We start from the raw sequence: 22,077 nt of genomic DNA, 5'->3' as shown, positions 1-22,077 counted from the left end.
ACATGTATTACATAAAGATGCAGTAGATGATATAGAGTACAGTATATACGTATACATATGAGATAAATAATGTAGGGTATGTAAACATTATATTAAGTAGCATTGTTTAAAGTGGCTAGTGATATATTTCCCATCAATTCCCATTATTAAAGTGGCTGGAGTTGAGTCAATGTTAGTGGTGGCTGTTTAACAGTCTGATGGCCTTGAGATAGAAGCTGTTTTTCAGTGTCTCGGTCCCAGCTTTGATGCACCTGTACTACCCTCGCCTTCTGGATGATAGCGAGGTGAACAGTCAGTGGCTCGGGTGGTTGTTGTCCTTGATGATCTTTATGGCCTTCCTGTGGCATCGGGTGGTGTAGGTGTCCTGGAGGGCAGGTAGTTTGCCCCCGGTGGTGCGTTGTGCAGACCTCACCACCCTCTGGAGAGCCTTACGGTTGTGGGCGGAGCAGTTGCCGTACCAGGCGGTGATACAGCCCAACAGGATGCTCTCGATTGTGGATCTGTAGAAGTTTCTGAGTGCTTTTGGTGACAAGCCAAATTTCTTCAGCCTCCTGAGGTTGAAGAGGCGCTGATGCGCCTTCTTCACGATGCTGCCTGTGTGGGTGGACCAATTCAGCTTGTCTGTGATGTGTACGCAGAGGAACTTAACATTTACTACCCTCTTCACTACTGTTCCATTGATGTGGATAGGGGGGTGTTCCCTCTGCTGTTCCCTGAAGTCCACAATCATCTCCTTAGTTTTGTTTATGTTGAGTGTGAGGTTATTTTCCTGACACCACACTCCGAGGGCCCCCACCTCCTCCCTGTAGGCCGTCTCGTGGTTGTTGGTAATCAAGCCTACCACTGTTGTGTCGTCCGCAAACTTGATGATTGAGTTGGAGGCGTGCACGGCTACACAGTCGTGGGTGAACAGGGAGTACAGGAGAGGGCTCAGAACGCACCCTTGTGGGGCCCCAGTGTTGAGGATCAGTGGGGTGGAGATGTTGTTACCTACCCTCACCACCTGGGGGCGGCCCGTCAAAGTCCAGTACCCAGTTGCACAGGGCGGGGTCGAGACCCAGGGTCTCGAGCTTGATGACGAGCTTGGAGGGCAATATGGTGTTAAATGCTGAGCTGAAGTCGATGAACAGCATTCTCACATAGGTATTCCTCTTGTCCAGATGGGTTAGGGCAGTGTGCAGTGTGGGGCAGTGTGCAGTGTGGTTGAGATTGCATCGTCTGTGGACCTATTTGAGCGGTAAGCTAATTGGAGTGTGTCTAGGATGTCAGGTAGGGTGGAGGTGATATGGTCCTTGACTAGTCTCTCAAAGCACTTCATGATGATGGAAGTGAGTGCTATGGGGCGGTAGTCGTTTAGCTCAGATACCTTAGCTTTCTTGGGAACAGGAACAATGGTGGCCCTCTTGAAGCATGTGGGAACAGCAGACTGGGATAGGGATTGATTGAATATGTCCGTAAACACACCAGCCAGCTGGTCTGCGCATGCCCTGAAGGCGCGGCTGTGGATGCCGTCTGGGCTTGCAGGCTTGCGAGGGAAAACACGTTTAAATGTTTTACTCAACTCGACTGCAGAGAAGGAGAGTCCGCATGTTTTGGTTGCGGGCCGTGTCATTGGCACTGTATTGTCCTCAAAGCGGGCAAAAAAGTTATTTAGTCTGCCTGGGAGCAAGACATCCTGGTCCGTGACTGGGCTGGTTTTCTTTTTGTAATCTGTGATTGACTGTAGACCCTGACACATACCTCTTGTGTCTGAGCCGTTGAATTGCGAATCTACTTTGTCTCTATACTGACGCATAGCTTGTTTGATTGCCTTGGGGATGGAATAGCTACACTGTTTGTATTCGGTCATGTTTCCGGTCGCCTTGCCCTGATTAAAAGCAGTGGTTCGCGCTTTCAGTTTCACGTGAATGCTGCCATCAATCCACGGTTTCTGGTTTGGGAATGTTTTAATCGTTGCTATGGGAACGACATCTTCAACGCACGTTCAAATGAACTCGCTCACCGAATCAGCGTATTCGTCAATGTTGTTGTTTGACGCAATATGAAACATATCCCAGTCCACGTGACATATCCCAGTCCACGTGATGGAAGCAGTCTTGGAGCGTGGAATCAGATTGGATCAGATTGAATCAGCGCGGGAGCTTCTTGTTTTAGCTTCTGTCTGTAGGCAGGGAGCAACAAAATGGAGTCGTGGTCAACTTTTCCGAAAGGAGAGCGGGGGAGGACCTTATATGCTTTGTGGAAGGTAGAATAGCAATTATCCAAGGTTTTGCCAGCCCTGATTGCGCAATCGATATGCTGATACAATTTAGGGAGTCTTGTTTTCAGATTAGCCTTGTTAAAATCCCGAGCTACAATGAATGCAGCCTCAGGATATGTGGATTCCAGTTTGCAAAGAGTCAAATAAAGTTTGTTCAGAGCCATCGATGTGTCTGCTTGGGGGGGAATATATACGGCTGTGATTATAATCGAAGAGAATTCCCTTGGTAGATAATGCGGTCGACATTTGATTGTGAGGAATTCTAAATCAGGTGAACAGAAGGACTTGAGTTCCTGTATGTTGTTGTGACCACACCACGTCTCGATAACCATAAAGTATACTGCCCCGCCCCTCTTCTTACCAGAAAGATGTTTGTTTCTGTCGGCGCAATGCGTGGAGAATCTATCACCATGGTAACTTTTTTTCGTGTGACAGGATAATTTAGCCCAAACAACTACCTCTTTCCCTACTGTATTTAATGTATTTATTTATTTTGCTCCTTTGCACCCCATTATTTTTATTTCTACTTTGCACATTCTTCCATTGCAAATCTACCATTCCAGTGTTTTACTTGCTATATTGTATTTACTTTGCCACCATGGCCTTTTTTTGCCTTTACCACCCGTATCTCACCTCATTTGCTCACATCGTATATAGACTTGTTTATACTGTATTATTGACTGTATGTTTGTTTTACTCCATGTGTAACTCTGTGTCGTTGTATGTGTCGAACTGCTTTGCTTTATATTGGCCAGGTCGCAATTGTAAATGAGAACTTGTTCTCAACTTGCCTACCTGGTTAAATAAAGGTGAAATAAATACAGTAAATAAAAAGCCCACATTTGCTGCAGCATAGTCTATAACAGGGTTACCCAACTGGTGGCCCGCAGGCTGAATTTGGCCCGCGTGTGGTTTTATTTGGCCATTTTCATTGTTGTACATAAAATACTATAAAACACCAGGATTTCAGCTCCAAGTGATTTTAGTTTATGAAACTCTGTTCCCAAGTATTCCCACGCATAATACAGAAATATGTGACTGTATTGAAATAATAATCATTAAAAATTAGATTTATATAGAGCTTTTCTATCAACTGAGGTACTCAAAGCGCTTTACATAGGTGAGGGAAACTCACCTCATCCACCACCAATTTTGTGCCAGAACGCTCACCACACATCAGCCAGCAGGTGGAGAGGTGAGGAGATATATACACTTACCGGTCAAAGATTTAAGAACAGCTACTCATTCAACGGTTTTTCTGTATTTTTAGTATTTTCTACATTGTAGAATAATAGTGAAGACATCAAAACTATGAAATAACATATATGGAATCATGTAGTAACCAAAAAAGTCTAAAACAAATCAAAATATATTTTATAAATGAGATTCTTCAAATAGCCACTCTTTGCCTAGATGACAGCTTTGCACACTCTTGGCATTCCCTCAACCAGCTTTATGGAGGTACAGTGGTTGCTCCACTAAAAGTTTTGTGATTATGCCGCGGGACTGAGAGGTAATATGTGGTTTAGTACGTTACCCTGTGTCACTGCTTCATTGCTCCAGAACAGCGCAAGGGGGAGTTAGAGCACTGATTATGCTATTTGATCCCAAGGCACTACTGTGTCTCTGTAGTATTGTTGCATACTCCCGGCCAGTCACGTTGTACTGCGCCTTAGTGGCGCAGCAGTCTAAGACACTGCATCTCAGAGCAGGCGGTGGTGGACCCCCACCCCGCCCCACTGCGTAGCACATAGCAACAAATTTAAGGGGGCATTGCACTAATAATGGCACTGACTTGGGAAATGTTCCCGCTGTTCTTAGTGCCAGTCTTCATTTTCAAACTAAAACAATGTAACTAATAATGGTGTGAAAAATGCCCCTTAGATATGAATTCGGAGAGCAAATAATATAATTAATTTTTTTAATCATTAGACCTCTCACTGAACACGTCACTCAAAAGTTATACTTAAATGCAAACTGGATTTAACCTCTTGGATTTAGGGGGCGCTATTTTAATTTTTGGATGAAAAACATTCCCGTTTTAAACAAGATATTTTGTCACGAAAAGATGCTCGACTATGCATATAATTGACAGCTTTGGAAAGAAGACACTCTGACGTTTCCAAAACTGCAAAGATATTGTCTGTGAGTGCCACAGACATGAATGCACAGGCGAAACCCAGATAAAAATCCAACCAGGAAGTGCCGCATTTTTTAAATATGCCTCATGCCAATGACTCCTTATATGGCTGTGAATGAGCTACGAATGAGCTTACGTTTTCCACGTATTCCCCAAGGTGTCTACAGCATTGTGACGTCTTTTTAGGCATTTCTGTTGAAGAATGGCTGTAAGGGACCATGTCTCCCTCAGAAAATCTCGCGTAAAATACTGAGGTAACCATTTTTTCAATCGCTTCTTCTGAGAAACCAATTGCCTCAACGGATATATTATCGAATATATATGTTAAAAACACCTTGAGGATGGATCCTAAACAACGTTTGCCATGTTTCTGTCGATATTATGGCGCAAATTTTGAAAAAAGTTTGCCGTTATAGTTTGAAATAAATATATTCAAACCTGGCGGGTTCATCAGGTCGTCGGTTCAACCTGAAATTTCCAGTCCTCTTCTGACAACAGAACTTGACCAACTGCTCACCAGGAACAGCAAGACCCGCCCGGACCGTTATGCTGTTCTGCTATAGTATAATAAACAAATGCAGGTGGCTTATATCTTAAAAATGCTTTAAATGCTTTATTATCCAAATGTAAAAGCATATACTGTATAGTACTGTATTTCTTCATCAGCATCTTTATGCTTTCGTTAATAAAAACCAATGAATTACACATATATTGGAATAAAGTTGTCTAATGAAGGTAAACAAATGGTTGCTTATTGAAAACATACTCTTTCAAAACACACACGGTCATGTTGTACAGCGCCATTATAGATATTAGCAGGTAGCTGGACAATAGACTTGCATATAAGAAAGGCATGTGTATTTCCCACTGTAAAGCATGGAAGAGATGGTGTTGTGGTGTGGGGGTGCTTTGCTGATGACACTGTCTGTGATTTATTTAGAATTCAAGACAGACTTAACCAACATGGCTACCACAGCATTCTGCAGCGATCTGCCATCCCATCTGGTTTGGCTTAGTAGGACTATGATTTCTTTTTCAAAAGGACAATAACCCAACACATGTCCACTGTGTAAGGGCTATTGAACCAAGAAGTAGAACGATGGAGTGCTGCATCAGATGAGCTGGCCTCCACAATCCCCTGACATCAACCAAATTGAGATGGTTTGGGATGAGTCGGACTGCATAGTGAAGGAAAGCAGCCAACAAGTTCTCATACATATGTGCGAAATCACGACTGCTGGAAAAGCATTCCAGGTGACGTTGGTTGAGAGAATGCCAAGAGTGTGTAAAGCTATCATCAAGGAAAAGGCTGGCTATTTGAAGAATCTGAATTATAAAATATATTTAGATTTGTTTAACACTTTTTTGGTTACTACATGATTCCGTAGTTTTGATGACTTCAAAACCCTTGAAAGAGTAGGTGTTCTAAAACCTTTGACCGGTAGTGTACGCCAATTAGGAATGAGGGGGATGATTAGGTGGCAATGATGGAATGTGGCCAGGTTGGAAATTTAGCAATTACACCCCTAGTCTTACAATAAGTGCCAAGGGATTTTAAATGACCACAGAGAGTCAGGACACTTGTTTTAATGTCCCGTACAAAAGACAGCACCCTACACAGGGCGATATCCCCAAATGTAATCAAGGTTTGAAATGATTATGATTTAGTCAAATATAATATCTGTTTAGACTTATTGCGGTCAATTTACAGTCTAAAAATATTTGTTTTATTATGTTCCGGCCCCCGTGTCACGAGTCCGACCGAGGGTGGCTCCCCTTCCCGGTCGGGTGGCTCCCCTTCCCGGTCGGGTGGCGCTCGGCGGTCGTCGTCACCGGCCTATTAGCTGCCACTGATTGTTTTTCCTCCCCCTCCTTGTATGTTTATTGTTAGCACCTGTTCGTGAATCATTAGTTGGGCTTTATTAGACAGCCAGCCCGCCTGTTTCTTTGTGCGGGATTAATTATTGTGACCTTTGGTTATGTAGTAGAGGAACGTGTTTGTTCCTGGTCGTGTATTCTGCTGTACTATTTCCGTCCCCCGTGTTTGGGGCATTTTGGTTTTGAGCACCCAGTGTTGTGTTAGTGCATTATAGAGCACAGTATTGCACTCTCTGTTTCCTGCGTCTGACTCCACACCCATGACACCCGGAGCGTTACACCCCGACCATCTGCTCAAGAAAAGATTGTCTGGAGGCTGAATCTAGATGATCCCTGGTCTATAATATAAAGACAGAATGTGTATTTCATTTACCCATCTCCATCTGGCTTTCGGGGGTCACCTCTTTTTTGTTGTTGTAAAGATTATAATTTAAAAGAATTGATGCTGCAGTATTAGCCTTATAATGATCTAATTATGCATAATAAGCTTCTAACTGATAGCCTCTGTCTCTTGAGCAATATGCATTTACCTGTGCTCCGCTGGCCTCTCCTTAAAAAACGATCCTTAGCTCTTAGAGCCCCATGCAGGAAAAGCTAGACTAGAATAGAGTGCAGGACATTTTCTTATACCAAAAGACGATTGTTTGCTGAATGTTAAAAACAGCAGCCAATAGGAAATCACAGGTACTTTGAAAGAAGAGCGAACATGCCATGGCTTTAGGCTATAGCAGTTATTTATTCAGACCCATAACTATTGAATCTTCGTGAAGAGAAGTTAAAGCCTTCTCCATCTAATTCTAGTCCTATAATATTTAAGGATGTCGGTTGAATGATGGAGATAAGGACAACGGACCTGATTTAATTTAACTGTTGAAAGCAAGGATGGAATGAAGCGATAATAAAGAGTGAAAGAGCCTACTAGACTAATAACATTAAGGGAAATATTATGAAAGGTATACATGCGTCAGCCTACTAATTATACAAATAGGCCCTATTATATTTTAAAATTAAAATACAATTTGCTAGCCTATACTTGTAACTTTGTAGGCCGCATGTGCTGCACCAGAATCCCATGTTCTTTTTCTCCGTGCTTTATCATGGTTTGAACAGTGCATAATTCCAGTCCATATAATACAATATAGTACAGTAATACAGTTCGCACTGAAAAGGATTAGCCTGCTGATTAGCCTGCTTATTTACACAAAAGAGCATATACCCAGCTACATCTATGGGCTTTTATGTTTTTTCTGTTGTGCGTAATTTTTTTAAAGTTTTATTTCACCTTTATTTAACCAGGTAGGCTAGTTGAGAACAAGTTCTCATTTACAACTGCGACCTGGCCAAGATAAAGCATAGCAGTGTGAACAGACAACACAGAGTTACACATGGAGTAAACAATTAACAAGTCAATAACACAGTAGAAAAAAAAGAGTCTATATACATTGTGTGCAAAAGGCATGAGGAGGTAGGCGAATAATCACAATTTTGCAGATTAACACTGGCGTGATAAATGATCAGATGGTCATGTACAGGTAGAGATACTGGTGTGCAAAAGAGCAGAAAAGTAAATAAATATAAACAGTATGGGGATGAGGTAGGTAAATTGGGTGGGCTATTTACCGATAGACTATGTACAGTAGCCTACAACATATACAGTATTTAATGGATAACGGCACAATCATTTGGGCTTTTTTGGGCTTGGGCTCATTAAATATATTTCACGTATGGCTCATAAGACTCCGCTAGCATCAGGCTTGAATTTTCGATCAAAGCTCTAATCAAATCCAGAAATAGGCCTATTTATATGTTTTATAATGCTTTTTAATGACACTTACGGTTTTGGCGGGAAATACCTGGTTAACCGGGGGAAAAGTGATTTATTCTCAGGATGGAACATTTGTAAAATAACCTTGTCTCTAACTGAAAAATTCCTTTCACATGAATTCAGGAATAACTATAGCGACCTCCTTCTCTAACGGATACCATATATGGTCATGTAAAACTGAGTCATTATCAGTTACTCACAGCTTTCCAGCTGCATCTTACAGCGCTGCGTATCCATGGGAAACAGGGTCAGGTCCAGGGGACAGGATAGAGTGACAGACAACCTGGGAACAGAAAATGCAGAACCACAATTATGCAAATAAATTGAATTTGTCATGCAGGTGAATGAGGACCCAAAAGCGACTTGGCGAAAACAGAGTATTTAATCCAGAATAAACTTTACAAAACAAAAAGCATAATACTACACGTAAAGACGAGAACAGACTGGAGACTTGATCGAGAACTGCAGGTTGCCTCGGGAAGGCACTTGAACCTAGCAGACTCAGACACCTGCTCACCACGCAGCATCTGAGGGAAACACGACACGACAGGGCAAAACATAGACACAGCACGGTGAATTATAGATGAGGATCCGACAGGGCAGGTACGGGAAACAAGGAGTGAAATAGGGACTCTAATCAGGGAAAAGGATCGGGAACAGGTGTGGGAAGACTAAATGATGATTAGGGGAATAGGAACAGCTGGGAGCAGGAACGGAACGATAGAGAGAAGAGAGAGCGAGAGAGTGAGAGAGGGAGGGGGAGAGAGAGGGATAGAAAGAGGGAAAGAACCTAATAAGACCAGCAGAGGGAAACGAATAGAATGGGAAGCACAGGGACAAGACATGATAATAAATGACAAAACATGACAGTACCCCCCACTCACCGAGCGCCTCCTGGCGCACTCGAGGAGGAATCCTGGCGGCAACGGAGGAAATCATCAATGAGTGAACGGTCCAGCACGTCCCGAGACGGAACCCAACTCCTCTCCTCAGGACCGTAACCCTCCCAATCCACTAAGTATTGGTGACCCCGTCCCCGAGAACGCATGTCCATGATCTTATGTACCTTGTAAATAGGTGCGCTCTCGACAAGGACGGGAGGGGGAGGGAAGACGAACGGGGTGCGAAGAAAGGGCTTAACACAGGAGACATGGAAGACAGGATGGACGCGACGAAGATGTCGCGGAAGAAGCAGTCGCACAGCGACAGGATTGACGACCTGGGAGACACGGAACGGACCAATGAACCGCGGAGTCAACTTACGAGAAGCTGTCGTAAGAGGAAGGTTGCGAGTGGAAAGCCACACTCTCTGGCCGCAACAATACCTAGGACTCTTAATCCTGCGTTTATTGGCGGCTCTCACAGTCCTCCCCGCAGACAAAGGCAGACCGGTAATGAAGTCTAGGGCGATGTGAGACCATGGTCGAGAAGGAATGGGGAGCGGTCTGAGACGACCGGCAGGAGGAGAGTTACCCGACTTAGTCTGCGCGCAGTCCGAACAAGCAGCCACGAAACGGCGCGTGTCACGCTCCTGAGTCGGCCACCAAAAGCGCTGGCGAATAGACGCAAGAGTGCCTCGAACACCGGGATGACCAGCTAACTTGGCAGAGTGAGCCCACTGAAGAACAGCCAGACGAGTGGAAACAGGAACGAAAAGGAGGTTACTAGGACAAGCGCGCGGCGACGCAGTGTGCGTGAGTGCTTGCTTAACCTGTCTTTCAATTCCCCAGACTGTCAACCCGACAACACGCCCATAAGGAAGAATCCCCTCGGGATCAGTAGAAGCCACAGAAGAACTAAACAGACGGGATAAGGCATCAGGCTTGGTGTTCTTGCTACCCGGACGGTAAGAAATCACAAACTCGAAACGAGCGAAAAACAACGCCCAACGAGCTTGACGGGCATTAAGTCGTTTGGCAGAACGGATGTACTCAAGGTTCTTATGGTCTGTCCAAACGACAAAAGGAACGGTCGCCCCCTCCAACCACTGTCGCCATTCGCCTAGGGCTAAGCGGATGGCGAGCAGTTCACGGTTACCCACATCATAGTTGCGCTCAGATGGCGACAGGCGATGAGAAAAATAAGCGCAAGGATGAACCTATCGTCAGACTGGAAGCGCTGGGATAGAATGGCTCCCACGCCTACCTCTGAAGCGTCAACCTCGACAATGAATTGTCTAGTGATGTCAGGAGTAACGAGGATAGGAGCGGACGTAAAACGTTCTTTTAGAAGATCAAAAGCTCCCTGGGCGGAACCGGACCACTTAAAACACGTCTTGACAGAAGTAAGAGCTGTGAGAGGGGCAGCAACTTGACCGAAATTACGAATGAAACGCCGATAGAAATTAGCGAAACCTAAAAAGCGCTGCAACTCGACACGTGACCTTGGAACGGACCAATCACTGACAGCTTGGACCTTAGCGGAATCCATCTGAATGCCTTCAGCGGAAATAACGGAACCGAGAAAAGTAACGGAGGAGACATGAAAAGAGCACTTCTCAGCCTTTACGTAGAGACAATTCTCTAAAAGGCGCTGTAGAACACGTCGAACGTGCTGAACATGAATCTCGAGTGACGGTGAAAAAATCAGGATATCGTCAAGATAGACAAAAACAAAGATGTTCAGCATGTCTCTCAGAACATCATTAACTAATGCCTGAAAAACAGCTGGCGCATTGGCGAGACCAAACGGCAGAACCCGGTACTCAAAATGCCCTAACGGAGTGTTAAACGCCGTTTTCCACTCGTCCCCCTCTCTGATGCGCACGAGATGGTAAGCGTTACGAAGGTCCAACTTAGTAAAGCACCTGGCTCCCTGCAGAATCTCGAAGGCTGATGACATAAGGGGAAGCGGATAACGATTCTTAACCGTTATGTCATTCAGCCCTCGATAATCCACGCAGGGGCGCAGAGTACCGTCCTTTTCTTAACAAAAAAGAACCCCGCCCCGGCCGGAGAGGAAGAAGGCACAATGGTACCGGCGTCAAGAGACACAGATAAATAATCCTCGAGAGCCTTACGTTCGGGAGCCGACAGAGAGTATAGTCTACCCCGAGGAGGAGTGGTCCCCGGAAGGAGATCAATACTACAATCATACGACCGGTGAGGAGGAAGGGAGTTGGCTCGGGACCGACTGAAGACCGTGCGCAGATCATGATATTCCTCCGGCACTCCTGTCAAATCGCCAGGTTCCTCCTGAGAAGTGGGGACAGAAGAAATGGGAGGGATGGCAGACATTAAGCACTTCACATGACAAGATACGTTCCAGGATAGGATAGAATTACAAGACCAATTAATAGAAGGATTATGACACACTAGCCAGGGATGACCCAAAACAACAGGTGTGAAAGGTGAACGAAAAATCAAAAAGAAATAGTCTCACTGTGGTTACCAGATACTGTGAGAGTTAAAGGTAGTGTCTCAAATCTGATACTGGGAAGATGACTACCATCTAAGGCAAACATGGGCGTAGGCTTGTCTAACTGTCTGAAAGGAATGTTATGTTTCCGAACCCATGCTTCGTCCATGAAACAACCCTCAGCCCCAGAGTCAATCAAGGCACTGCATGTAGCACCCGAACCGGTCCAGCGTAGATGGACCGACATAGTAGTACAAGATCTAGATGAAGAGACCTGAGTAGTAGCGCTCACCAGTAGCCCTCCGCTTACTGATGGGCTCTGGCCTCTTACTGGACATGAATTAACAAAATGTCCATCAAATCCGCAATAGAGGCACAGGCGGTTGGTGATCCTCCGTTCCCTCTCCTTAGTCGAGATGCGAATCCCTCCCAGCTGCATGGGCTCAGTCTCAGAGCCAGAGGAGGGAGATGGTTGCGATGCGGAGCAGGGAAACACCGTTGATGCGAGCTCTCTTCCACGAGCCTGGTGACGAAGATCTACCCGTCGTTCTATGCGGATGGCGAGAGCAATCAAAGAGTCCACACTGGAAGGAACCTCCCGAGAGAGAATCTCATCTTTGACCACTGTGTGGAGTCCCTCCAGAAAACGAGCGAGCAGCGCCGGCTCGTTCCAGTCACTAGAGGCAGCAAGAGTACGAAACTCTATAGAGTAATCCGTTATGGATCGATCACCTTGGCATAGGGAAGCCAGGACCCTAGAAGCCTCCCCACCAAAAACTGAACGGTCAAAAACCCGAATCATCTCCTCTTTAAAGTTCTGGTAATTGTTAGAACAATCAGCCCTTGCCTCCCAGATAGCTGTGCCCCACTCTCGGGCCCGGCCAGTAAGGAGTGAAATGACGTAAGCAACCCGAGCTCTCTCTCTAGAGTATGTGTTGGGTTGGAGAGAGAACACAATCTCACACTGGGTGAGAAAGGAGCGGCACTCAGTGGGCTGCCCGGAGTAGCAAGGTGGGTTATTAACCCTAGGTTCTGGAGGCTCGGCAGGCCAGGAAGTAACAGGTGGCACGAGACGAAGACTCTGGAACTGTCCAGAGAGGTCGGAAACCTGAGCGGCCAGGCTCTCCACGGCATGGCGAGCAGCAGACAATTCCTGCTCGTGTCTGCCGAGCATGGCTCCTTGGATCTCGACGGCAGTGTTACGAGCGTCTGTAGTCACTGGGTCCATTCCTCGGTCGGATCCTTCTGTCATGCAGGTGAATGAGGACCCAAAAGCGACTTGGCGAAAACAGAGTATTTAATCCAGAATAAACTTTACAAAACAAAAAGCATAATACTACACGTAAAGACGAGAACAGACTGGAGACTTGATCGAGAACTGCAGGTTGCCTCGGGAAGGCACTTGAACCTAGCAGACTCAGACACCTGCTCACCACGCAGCATCTGAGGGAAACACGACACGACAGGGCAAAACATAGACACAGCACGGTGAATTATAGATGAGGATCCGACAGGGCAGGTACGGGAAACAAGGAGTGAAATAGGGACTCTAATCAGGGAAAAGGATCGGGAACAGGTGTGGGAAGACTAAATGATGATTAGGGGAATAGGAACAGCTGGGAGCAGGAACGGAACGATAGAGAGAAGAGAGAGCGAGAGAGTGAGAGAGGGAGGGGGAGAGAGAGGGATAGAAAGAGGGAAAGAACCTAATAAGACCAGCAGAGGGAAACGAATAGAATGGGAAGCACAGGGACAAGACATGATAATAAATGACAAAACATGACAGAATTATCGTCTGTTAGTTGCAATTGTTTCTTAAATGGTATTGACTGGTCAAACTGACGTGAAAAATGTATTAAAAAATGTCTGTGTCCTTGAATTTAAGTATGAGCAAGATGGAGATAGAGCTGCTGGGGATTCAGACTTCTAAAACTCTTTCCCCAAAAAATCTGTTCATGAATACTGCAAAGCTACATTATTCAGCAGAATTAGAGCCTCTATTTTATCATTTCAGAGACAATGGAGAGTGCTGAATGATTGAAAATGACTGTTCCTCCCGCTCTTAAAAGCTTTTTTGTCGGCTCTGGAAATAAATTCTTAATGCAAGCGACGCCTTTATTGTGCATGAGCAGAGACGGAGTTGCATATTTATTTCCCAGCCCCCCATTTGCACATGAAAGCTTTGTTTTTGGGTGCTCCAGACTCTAGAGGTATGCAACACCACTGAACAGGGTGGTGTTACTTTACAGCTTTCTCCATCCAATCCTGTGTATACACAGTACACAGTATACACAGTACACACATTACAGTAGATCATCACAAACACAGTAAGCTTAGGGAGCTTAGGGAGTTTTTAGCCCTGAGTGACATAAAAATACATGTGTGGGGCATCCAATATGGGATCGGAATTAAGCAGTCAAGCAGCCAAGCTTCGGTACTTGAGAGTGTGAGGTTCAAAACTAAACATCATCCTGTCCAGATACTGTAGTTACAACAGCTAGTGCCACCTTGTCATGTGACTTATAGGGAAAATACTAATGTAATGTCTAGACTAACCTAACATAGCAGGCGTAAAAGAAGCGACTGAAACTAGATCCCCAACATACTGGTCTTGACAAGAAGACAAATGTTGGAGGAGGTTCGCTTCTGCACTGTTCAACCAATCTAGTAAATTTGTTGATAAGATGGAGTGTCGCCTTGTTAACGTCCAATAGTAGAAGTCGTGTCACAGGCTCCCATTACATTTCCCCCAAAAACCAGAATATCCGGTTGTTGGGGACTCAGCAGCGGCTAAGTCTTGACAGATGGGGAGCAAGTAGAGGGAGAACTGACTGGGGAGATGAACATTGGACTGTATTAGTGGGGGAAAGCATTTTTAATGTGCTAATCTTTGGGCTGGGTGAAGCGGAGTGGAGTACTGTGGGAAAATACAAACTAGCAGTGAGAGAAGAAAAAGGGAGTGGGTGAGGGAAGACCACCCAGCTAGTAGAGTAGTTGTAACCAGATGGTAGAGTGGAAATGGTGGGGATCTGAAGGGGGCATGATTGCAATAATGTGTGTCTGTGTGTGTGTTAGTGGTGCGCGGGTCAGCTGTTTGCTCATCCACACCTGCCCGCAATTGCTAATAACCCATCCACAACCACCCGACTATGTAGTATGTGATGAAGGGAAAATGAGGCCCATACCAAACCTTATCCCGCTAATACAACTGACTAGGTAACCCTTTCCTTTCCCTTCCCTTAATAGAGTAAATGCGCTGTAGGTTACAGTCAGAGACAGCAGAACAATTTGACAGATTAAGAGGTTTCTGATTCTAATTTCCGACATTTGGTAGGCTTTGTGTTTAGTCAACTTGTCTATAACTAGATACATACAGCTTATCTTCGGCCAATTTACAGTATTTTGCCGTAGAAAACAAAATAAACCCTTGCTCACCAGAATAATGTAATAAATGATTGAATGAATACTTCAATATAGTTGATGTTTGTTCTGTCTTCTCTGCTTCTTTCATGGAGCAAAAACACTTACAGACCATGGTCAAAATGCAATTGCATTAAAAATAAATTGAAAATTAAAATTTAAAATTAAAAAGACTCGTCAGAATGTCCCAGGTACCAGTTTAAAAAATGAATGGAATTATACATGGAAATAGTTTAGTGCCGAAAATAAAGGGGATAAATACATGTAAATAAAATAAAAAAATGTTTCCTGATCTTTCTTATTTCTCTCAGATATAGGAGACACTTCAGAAACACACTTCCTTCAGATAATTGTTTTGACTATCTGTTGTTCCATATAATGAATCGGTCATTCAATGCGTTTATTGAATAATAGCAGTAAATGCCAAATTAAATGTTTCATCCCCATCTCCCCCATAGGACGATTAGCAATACACATGTATGCTTCTAAACAAGTTTCTCTTCTAAAATACATAAATGTAACACTCACCTCATACTGATGAGTACGTCACCACTGCGGAAGAAGAAGAGGAGAATGTTCTCCTGGGTGACGTCGTGGAAGTTCGCACTCTTCTCGTTAGCGAAGAACAGATCAGGTTTCCACAGGCATTTGAACATCTTTGGATCCACGGTGAGCGAGTCAGACTTAAAACCTCTTTGGGATAGGGCTGTCTACTGCCCCCGCTGGAGTAATTGCGTGCCCATAGTAAACATATTTTTTTTTGTCAGAAGTTGCTAATATATGCAAATAAAAAATATTATTGAATAGAAAACACTCTAAAGCTTCTAAAACCGTTTAAATTATGTCTGTATGTAAAGCAGAACTCTCAGGGCAGTCATTCTCCCAAACTCTCTCTTGTCATCATAAAAGTTGGCCCAACTTTGATGTCATCGCCCCCACCCTTCTTGACTTTTGGCTACATTTCAACCGAAATGTGTTGTGTTTGAGAACGGAAAGACACAGACTGCAAAACTAAAAGCTGTTTTTGGTAAGTATAATTCCTTCCAGGTCTTCTGATGGAAGAACAGCAAAGGTAAGGGAATATTTATGTGGTAAATTTGGGTTTATATGGACTCCAAGATAGAGGAGCCATAATGCTACTTTTTGAGCGCCGACTCATAGTATAGCCTAGTGAACGAAACCTGTAACGTTAAAAATAAATGTAACACAGCGATTGCATTCAGAAGAAGTGTATCTAACTATATATATGTAGAACATGCATATTTAGTCAAAGTTTATTATGTGTATTCCTTGTTAGCTGACGTTATCTGCCGGAGCTATCGTAATTTCTCAGGACATTTGAGTAGCATTTTTTGAACGATGCATCATTGTAAACAGAGATTTATGGATATATATATATAGCATATTATTGAAAAAAACATAAATGTACTGTGTAACATGTTATATTACTGTCATCTGATGAAGATTTCAAAAGGTTAGTGCATTATTTTTCTTTTAATCCTTGCGTTTGTTGATTGCATATTTTTTTCAACTTGGCTATGCAAATTAGCTGTGTCTTCGGTGGTGGTTTGACATAAATATGTGCTATGTTTTCGCCGTAAAACATTTTAGAAATCTGACTTGCTGGGTAGATAAACAAGGTGTTTATCTTTCATTTGAGCCATTGGACTTGTTAATGTGTGGAGGTTAAATATTTTTAGGAATATTTTTGCGTTCCATGCGCCACCTTCCAGCTGAACGTGGGGGGGTTCCAAAATTGGAACCCTAGTCCCCTTCTGGTTAAAGTCCCGAGGTAGCTTGAGTCTGGGATCGTTCCATCGCTACCTCAGGAAGATGTTCACTCTGTAATCCTGTTACGTTCACAGTTGGGAACACACAAAAAATGGTAAAACCTTAGTCTTGTGGTTATTGTCAGTAATGGAGAGATTTGTCCTTGTTTGTTTGCAAGTTTAAAAAAATGTAAGCTAAATCCAGGCAAAAAGACAACAGAGAAATCCAGGACACAAAACACCTAGCCCACAGCTATGCTAACCAATAGCTGAGCTAATGTTATGGTTCAATGTAAAGTACATATATTACTCTCAATAAACTCAGCAAAAACAGAAACGTCCTCTCACTGTCAACTGCGTTTATTTTCAGCAAACTAAACATTTGTAAATATTTGTGTGAACATAACGAGATTCAACAACTGAGACATAAACTGAACAATTTCCACAGAAATGTGACTAACAGAAATGGATTAATGTGTCCCTGTATAGGGGGGGGGGGGTTCAAAATCAAAAGTAACAGTCAGTATCTTGTGTGGCCACAAGCTGCATTAAGTACTGCAGTGCATCTCCTCCTCATGCACTGCACCAGACTTGCCAGTTCTTGCTGTGCGATGTTATCCTACTCTTCCACCTGCAAGTTCCCTGACATTTCTGGGGGGGATAGTCCCTAGCCCTCACTCTCTGATCCAACAGGTCCCAGACATGCTCAATGGGATTGAGATCCAGGCTCTTCGCTGGCCATGGCAGAACACTGACATTCCTGTCAGGAAAACACACACAGAATGAGCAGTATGGCTGGTGGCATTGTCATGCTGCAGGGTCATGTCAGGATAAGACTGCAGGAAGGGTACCACATGAGGGAGGATGATGTCTTCCGTGTAACGCACAGCGTTGAGATTGCCTGCAATGACAACAAGCTCTGTCCAATGATGCTGTGACACACCACCCCAAACCATGACACCTCCAAAACGATCCCACTCCAGAGTACAGGCCTCGATATAACGCTCATTTCTTTGACGATAAACGCAAATCCAACCATCACCCCCGGTGAGACAAAACCACAACTTGTCAGTGAAGAGCACTTTTTGCCAGTATTGTCTGGTCCAGCGACGATGAGTTTGTGCCCATAGGCGATATTGTTGCCGGTGATGTCTGGTGAGGACCTGCCTTACAACAGGCCTGCAAGCCCTCAGTCCAGCCTCTCTCAGCCTATTGCGGACAGTCTGAGCATTGATGGAGGGATTGTGTGTTCCTGATGTAACTCGGGCAGTTGTTGTTGCCATCCTGTACCTGTACCGCAGATGTTATGTTCGGATGTACCAATCCATGTGGTCTGCCACTGCGAGGACGATCAGCTGTCCATCCTGTCTCCCTGTGGTGCTCTCTTAGGCGTCTCACAGTACGGACATTGCAATTTATTGCCCTGGCCACATCTGCAGTCCTCATTCCTCCTTGCAGCATACCTAATGCATTGTTCATGCAGATGAGCAGGGACCCTGGGCATCTTTCTTTTGGTGCTTTTCAGAGTCAGTAGAAAGACCTCTTTCATAACTGTGACCTTAATTGCATACCGTCTGTAAGCTGTCAGTGTCTTAATGACCGTTCCACAGGTGCATGTTCATTCATTGTTTATGGTTCATTGAACAAGCATGGGAAACAGTGTTTAAATCCTTTACAATGAAGATCTGTGAAGTTATTTGGATTTTTACTCATTATCTTTGAAAGACAGGGTCCTAAAAAAGGGACGTTTCTTTTTTTTGCTGAATTTGTTGTCCTGCTAATAACGGAGTTAACAATATATATATATATATATATATATATATATATATATATATATATATATGTGAGAATATCCAATGTGCTTTTATATAATTCTAAAGGAATAATAGCCACTTAGTTAAAAAATAACAAGATTTTGGAGATTTCGTTTTTAAATAACATAAAATGAGCGAGAAAAAAGGTCATTCAAGAACATGGGGTGAGACGTTACTAACTTCTAAATAAAGCCAGTTTGTTATTTTGAATTATTTATTTATGTTTTTTTTAAACCTACAGTCATCTCATGGATCTCACAGTCGAGGTTGGCACGGATTGTTGAACCAGAATCTGCAGCAACAAGTAGTCAGACTTCCTCTGATTAATATTTGACAAGCAAACCTGACTTTCTGGAGTTAAATGTCGAAAAAGTGTGATTACTATTCATCATTTATTTACACAATTCTGATATTTTAGTTACTAACTGGTCTTCTGAAAAATATCGGATATGAAAAGATCTGATGTGATTGGTCAAAAGACCAATTAATTGGAGAATAAAAAAATCAGAATTGGGCTGCCTGTGTAAACATAGCCCATGTTACTTCAGCATGATATTCTTAGGTTCTACAGATGCAGAGAAAGGCTGATGGTATTTCTATTTAGAGCAATCAATACAATGGTAACATGAAATTAACTGTTTAGGTAGGGGTGTTGCAATGGTTCAAAGGGTTATCAATACAGCAACAAGGAATGATGCAAAAGCCTAATTAAGAGCTCAGACCATAATTGTTTACGAGAACATTTCACTCAGTGACGTTTTATGTAACATTCTGTTGTGGTGTATGCCAAATTCTGTTGAAGAGCAGGTGTAGGGAGGGGCTATTAGTGCAAAACATGGAGACGGATGACCTGTCAAATAATCTTCAAACACACTAGCTGTGTCTATGTGTGTGTGCCTTGTTATTTTTTTATCAGTTTAATTAACAGTTTTTTTAACCATCTTCATTAACAGTATATATTCATAAACAAAATGTCCAATAGTTCTTCAGCTGTAGGGTGTTCAATGCGGCAAGCGGGTGGTTTGATTTATTATGATTTTTTCTTTTGAGGGGGAGCTCACTCAATATACTTTAAAATGACTAAAACCAATTTGAAACTGTGTAGAAATGATAATGGACCTACATTTATATTGTTTGACTGTGTCCAGCTCACTAATAATCACCTAAATTAGAGTTAGACAGTCAGGGAGTATCGAAAACTGACAGAGAGGAAATACACATGACCAAAAGTATGTGAACACCTGCTCACTCAACGTCACATTCCAAAATCATGGGCATTAATATGGAGTTGGTCCCTCCTTTGCTGCTATAACAGACTCCACTAGATGTGGAGTGTGGAATGTCATTGTATGATGTAGCGTTAAGATTTCCCTTCATTGGAACTAAGGGGCCTAGCCCAAACCATGAAAACTTCTCCAAACTTTACAGTTGGCACTATGCATTGGGGGCAGGTAGCGTTCTCCTTGCATCCACCAAACCCAGATTAGTCTGTCGGACTGCCAGATGGTGATGCGTGATTTATCACTTTGGAGAGCGCGCTTCCACTGCTACAAAGTCCGATGGCAGTGAGCTTTACACCCCTCTGGCCGACGCTTGGCAAAGCAAATTTGTGTTTCCAAGGCTGCTCGGCCTTGGAAACAAATTTCCCGACAAACAGTTCTTGTTCTGACGTTGCTTCCAGAGACAGTTTGGAACTCGGTAGTGTGTGTTGAAACCTAGGACCCCCGATTTTTACACGCTACTTGTTTCAGCACTCACAGGTCCCATTCTGTGAGCTCTTGTGGCCTACCACTTCATGGCTAAGCCATTGTTGCTCCTAGACATTTCCACCACACAATAACTGCACTTACAGTTGACCGGGGCAGCTGTAGCAGGGCAGATATTTGACGAACTGACCTGTTGGAAATGTGGCATTCTATGACGGTGGCACATTGAAAGTCACAGAGCTCTTCAGTAAGGCCAATCTACTGCCTATGTTTGTCTATGATGATTGCATGGCTGTGTGCACAGTTGTATAAACCAGTCAGCAATAGTTGTGGCCGAAATTGTGAATCCAATCATTTGAAGGGGTGTCCACATACACGTTGAAGACCGAATGCGGCGCCTGGGGCAAAGTTTGATTGACATCCCTGCAATACATTATGGCCTTAAAAACGGCTGCATTGGACCTTTATCTCAATATCATATGTGAGCTATTCGAACATAAAGCATATTTTAATAAAAAAATAAACACATTTGGGCAGAAATGCCTCCTGGAACATGTGAACTTTCAAGTGCCTTAATGTTGGGGCTAGGGGGGCACAAGGAGTTCCCTAAAGGGAACACCCCCTCCCATTCAGCTGAAAAAAAAACATTATTTAGAAATATTTAACTTTCACACATTAACAAGTTCAATACAGCAAATGAAAGATAAACATTTTGTTAAACTACCCATCGTGTCCGATTTTTAAAAATATTTTACAGCGAAAACACAACATATATTTATGTTACATGACCACCAAATTCAAAAACACACACAGCGATATTTCACAGTCACAAAAGCATAAATATAGATGAAATGAATCACTAACCTTTGACTATCTCCATCAGATGACACTCAAAGGACATCATGTTATACATGTATTGTGTGTTTTGTTCGATAATGTGCACATATATATATATATATAATTATAAAAAACTCAGTTTACATTGGCGCGTTACGTGCAGTAATGTTTTGATTCCAAAACATCTGGTAATTTTGCAGAAATACTCACAATAAACATTGATAAAAGATGCAAGTGTTATTCACAGAATTAAAGATAAATGTATCCTCTATGCAACCGCTGTGTCAGATTTATTTTTTAAACCTTACGGAACGTTTGAGTTTTAACGAGTGCTATTAGCATTTAGCGTAGCAGATTTGCATTTCCAGATGGCTAGATGAGATGCCTGCGTGTCAGGTTAATTGGACAAAAATGAATGGGAACATATTGCCATTGGGCAAAACATATGCACGATGGCAGATACCACTCAATTGGATGGCAATTCATCCAAAGCTTATGGCAACTGGCATATGGCAAATGCCAAGTGTCATACAGCAAAAATCCAGCAAAAAGAGGGCGAGGGCGCTCCACCGTAAATTTCCATATTGAAAATGGACATCAAGTCAACACCCAAGTGTCAAATTTTGAAAATGTATCACCCTCTAAAAAAGTGCTTTTTGGACCCTTTTTCAAAATTAATTTAGATTTTTTTTGTCAATAATAATGTATAAGAACTGTATGAACATGCCTTTGTCATATTTTATGGATTTGTCCATAGGCATATGTTTTGTCCATTTGCAATATGCTATCATAGGAAGTCTGAAAGTCAAAGACAAAGGTCAGTGAACCATTGCCAAATGCAATACAAAATGTCCAAATGCAATATGTAAGGATTGAAAGTGCCAAATCAGAATGTTATGTCCATTTGCCATATATGATCATAGGAAGTCAGCTTCCGAACCCAAAAGTCAGTGAACCATGTCCAAATGGAATTAATACTGCCCAAATGATACAGTGGGGCAAAAAAAGTATTTAGTCAGTTGTCATGTTTTGTCATATATTGTCTTGTCCTTGTGCTTTCCCTTCTGTTCG

At 43.1% G+C, this 22,077-nt stretch overlaps 1 pseudogene; it reads right to left on the bottom strand.

Annotated features, from left to right (window-relative positions):
• LOC124010677 overlaps positions 1 to 22,077 on the bottom strand; it is a 59,621-nt pseudogene that overhangs the window by 26,588 nt on the left and 10,956 nt on the right.

Source organism: Oncorhynchus gorbuscha, linkage group LG23 (assembly GCF_021184085.1).
Source record: "Oncorhynchus gorbuscha isolate QuinsamMale2020 ecotype Even-year linkage group LG23, OgorEven_v1.0, whole genome shotgun sequence".
Lineage (NCBI taxonomy): Eukaryota > Metazoa > Chordata > Actinopteri > Salmoniformes > Salmonidae > Oncorhynchus > Oncorhynchus gorbuscha.
The sequence above is the reverse complement of the archived record's forward strand: the minus strand, read 5'-3'. Positions and strand labels throughout refer to the sequence as shown.